Here is a 4,843-nt window from a genome sequence, read left to right on the forward strand (position 1 = left end):
CCCATTCAAGTCACGCAAAAGCCGAACTAATTAACGATATCAATTATTGTCAATTTCAGTACCAACACGGTTCAGGTTTTCAGTTTCATTGATTTTTCCTATATTTTTTATTTTACGAAGTTGATTTGGCTTTTGAGACGTTTCGTTTAAGACAGGAGATCCGAAAAATCGCGCGATCAAATAATTATTCGGACAGTTCTAAGTAGAAATGTTTGGGTTTTAAGTTTGGGCGAAGCTCTAATAATTTGTTAATTTATTTATAATCCAGTCAAAGATGCATTGAAGAAAATTTGAATAAAAATATCTAGTATTTATTATAAAACAGAAAATAGTCTTCCTTGTAGGCTGAAAATAAGGAAAATAAGGTCTAATTGATCGAATAGTTCAATATCGAAAGAGAAAATTTCAAAATACGTTTTTTCGAATTTAGTTGCAAAAACATCAAAGTTCCCCTTCACAAAGCACGAATATCTGTAACATTTATAATATAAAGTGACGCAGTAGTGGTGCGATGTCAAGTATAATACATTTTTTTATCTCCGTAAGGTCTTTTTTTATAAGATTAGTTATTTACAAAATATTTTACAAGATAAATTATTCTTGCATTTTTATATAAAACTTTGAATCTTGTGAAGATTTTTTTTTAAATAGAAATATTTTTATCATTTATATTATTTTATAGCTATAACATTATTAAAATTACGCCATTTTTTAATAAAAAACGTATCAATATTTGAACGAAAAGTTCAAAAGTTAAAAGAGATAAAAATAATCGAAAAATCAGTATTTAATATTAAATATCGTTGAAATTTCAATTTTGCAATTTCACAATTTTGTAAATATTTACTCGAATTAGTTTACAAATTTTTTAAATTATGACGTATTTTACAAGCATTTTATTATTTGAATAAAATTGAGAAGAAAAAAGAGAGAAAAATGGCTTATATTTTTTACTTCACAAAGAATATACAATTAAATTACATGAAATATTTAATGGTGGGAAAGTAACAATCTTAGAAAATAGGTTCATCGAATGAATAAACTAATTATATAATAAAAATTAAATAACTGATATAAAAGAGGAACAGCTATCTTTCAAACTCAACTCTTATCTTTTTACTCTTTAGATCAGCCATTAATTTTGTTTTTTGTTTTATTCTCCCTCCTTACATAATTTTTATACATTTTATCTCGCGGTGAACTGGCTCCTAAAGTCATCGATCGCCGATTAATCACGCTGATTGATCGCGCGCACAATAAGATTCATCTCTTCTCTGCTCTAAATCTCCTTGCAATCTTTTTTTTTCCTCCTCTCTCTTCTTCCTCGCTGCGGATCGGTGCGACTGATTTTATTTTACGTGCAGAAGATACGATCTGAAAGTAAGTTGCGACAAATCGTTCCATCGTGGACAATAACGTAGGAAATAAGGCAGCTGTCGAAATACATCGTCCATGGTATTCGCAGCGGCGCGTTTCGTTATTCGGGACGCCGAGCGTGCGCGCGTACATTCCGCGGTGTCGCGCTCACCTCGTCGTCGCGCGGCAAGGAATCCGCGCGGACCGCAAGATGTCGAGCTGCCGCGCAACATAATAGGGAAGCATGATCTGCTTGTTGGTCGGTATCCCCTCGACGCGCGTTCGCCTGCAATGACGTGGTGGTGGGTCGTGTCGATAACGGGTGCACTCCATGGGAGCGACGCGACGCTGGGCGGACACCCGCTCGCCAGCTGCCGGCCGTCGGGCACACGCACGCTCGTACGTACGTACGTACGTAAGTACGCACGTGTGCACACCCACGCATGTCCCGCGGACAGCATAGTGGAGCAACGGAAGAGTCCGTTGACCTTCGCCGAGAACGTGCCCATGTCCCCAGGCCGGGTCACACTCGAAACTTGCATTCGCAGGGGAACATGTTCGAGCGGGATCAGAACTGGGCACGTGGCGACCGCCAGCAACCGCGTTCGATAAGCACTCCTCGGTGGAAAGGAAGTGGGCCGTGCACACTCCTTCTCTTTTCACTGCCTCCGCAGTAGTGGATCGACGTGTCTCGTATCCCTTATCGGGGCAGTCACAAATTTCTCATTCTAAACTTTCCCCCGATTTCCGGACAAAATTTCATGATTTTTCCTCATGCTTTCAATAATATTTCGAATTTTTTTTTTATATTTTTGTCCTAATATGAAAATCATCAAATATTTGGAAAGAACAATTTAACTCAGAAATGTTAATTGCTACGTTTAAAATCAAGGATTTTAATTTTTCAGAAAATTTTTACAAAATCCTTTACTTTTTTCTGATTTCTCTTATTTCTTTGATTTCCAATTTTGTGACAATCCTGTTTGTAAACGATATCTACCGTTTAGATACTTCAAAATAAGTTCGATAAATCTTAGAAATTAATTTCGTTAAACTAATTAATTATTAATTAGTTAATTCTAACAAATTTTCGACATGTAGGGATAATCTCATTAAATTTTTGAGATTCGTATTTTATGTATTTTGAGACATGGAAACTGAATCTACTTGAGAAAAATTGTCGCTTTCTATTGTCATTTTTATTTTTCAGTCGTATTTAGAAAGTAAGATTCTCCATCCGTTCGCAAGATACGGATGTTAGTCTCTTCTTTAGAATTTATAAGGCAGTAATTTTTTCCTGTCTAAGTATTATTCACATAAATACATGAAATTTTGCTTCTTATTCATTATCCCTGTTTTTTATATTAATGATAGTTACTAACACGAGCTAGGATTATTAATACTATTTTATAAATATTAATAAAATGACACGTAGATATATTGATACATATATGAATATATAACAACATATATACAGGTAAATATGAGAGCAATTTTTGAGCTAAAATATTTTTCATTTTAATATAATTAAACCTAGTATAAATTAAATTTAATATAAACAAAATTTAAAGGCGAACTTTTTAAATCACTTCGCGATAAGCCCAAGTGAACACTTTAATAAACTTTAAATAAGATTAAGATGATCGTTGATACGGTAATTATATCGAAGGCTCGTTGAGTCGACGTAATCCGTCACTGCGCGATTCCTCGCTTCCTAACGGCGATTCACCCTCTCTCTTTCTCCGGCTCTGCTCCTGCTATCCTGTTTCCAAGTATTTGTCAAAGGCGGTACAACGCCGCGGGTAACTCCACCCAGACCGGTACGCGGTTTCGCGACGGCCGCTTCCTCCTTAAGTAACGAGGTGCGCGCGAAATCCATTGCGGCTTGGCCGCATTCTTTGGTACCGCCGATCTTTCTGGACACTCCTACGTTACGCCCTTTCGAGATCGCGAACTGTCGCGAGCTAGTTCCACGAACGCAAAGTATGCATTATTCATCGACTTGAGTCGGACCTTGAGATAAAATTGAGACGGTGAAATTCAAATAACGGTTTACAAGTCAGCAGGAAGTGCATATAATGTCGCTACGATGAAGTCGGAAGTCATCTTTCCTTAGCAAGATTGTCGAGAGAGATGTCATCTTTACGAAGTCTTCAATGAGCTACGAATAATGAAGTCCGAAGTAATTAAAATTCTGCTAACATCTCCCTCATCTTAATAAATAAATCTAAATTTCCTCTTGGCAGTTATTATTATTTTGCCCCTAATTTATTATCACAATTACTTTTCTTGCGAAGCGTTTCGTGCGCCCGTCGGACTTGCCGGTCTTACCGGAGTTCTCGTTGCGTTCATGACGCGCCGATAAATTATATTACATAGCGGGGAGGAGAGATACTCCTTCTCTCGGAGGTGGGAGTCCCTCGTCGGCCTCGTCGGCAGTGGCCTGGGTAAGAGGCATCGCGTTTTATGCTATCCTACTATCTGGTAGCTCTGAAGTTGGGCCGGCTGCTAAATCTTTCAGCGGCCGCGTGGTCGATGGAGCTCCGCCGGCGGCATGCCGGCCTGATCGCCGACGAAATGTATTGTCACTTGATTGTCAATCGGCTTTTTACCGAGCCCGTTATTAACACCGCGTATTCCGCATACTCTTATTATGGCCGTTGTATGTCGTAGAGAGAGACTTGGGTCTAGAACACGGTCCCAGAAAATAACCGTCAATTCGCGCTGTGTGGCCGAGATCCACGTGGTGGACCGGCGTTCACCTTCGCGGATTTTACACGCAAGAAATCGTCACGAGAATCACAACCGCGACCGTTTGTCTGAAAAATATTAATTGTAATAATATTTATATATACGCGTCGATTACTTCGTGATCGACGCAGGTGTTGCGTTGGGGAGCGTTAATTTACTGAAGCGTGCGGATATTTATTTACCGAACTCAACATAGCACGTTAGTCAAATGTGAATTTAAATTAGCGCATTATAGTCGTATGTCTAATACATTTGTCTATTTTTTTAGAGTTCGTCAAGCCACGATGACTCGTGATGATCGGAGGGGATGTAAATTTGGATAATATTTTATTTATAATTATGAAATTCTCTTCCTTTTTTAACCGGGAGGTCGCAACCGCGAAATTATTTGGATCGATGTCACGCGACTTTAGTGAGTTTCTGTTCTCCTGCTTCGATATATAAAATTTTTCAGGGAAAAGCTTGTAATTTTGGTAGATTTAACGAAATGTTCAGACAGACGTGATGTAAAAAACAGCGAATCGAGTTATAGAATTTTAGTTGTTCATAAAATTACTATAATAAATATGTTTTAGTAGACATTACATTGTACGCAACGTCTCTATGTGTGCGTGTGTAACAAACTAGAAACCTACTTTGTAACTGTAAAAACTGTACTCAAATTAAATTTACAGATTTATAATATTTCGCTAATTTAAATATATAAATATATATATATATATATATATATATATAT

The sequence above is a fragment of the Trachymyrmex septentrionalis genome, unplaced genomic scaffold (genome assembly GCF_001594115.1).
Source record: "Trachymyrmex septentrionalis isolate Tsep2-gDNA-1 unplaced genomic scaffold, Tsep1.0 scaffold6, whole genome shotgun sequence".
In the NCBI taxonomy this organism is placed as follows: domain Eukaryota; kingdom Metazoa; phylum Arthropoda; class Insecta; order Hymenoptera; family Formicidae; genus Trachymyrmex; species Trachymyrmex septentrionalis.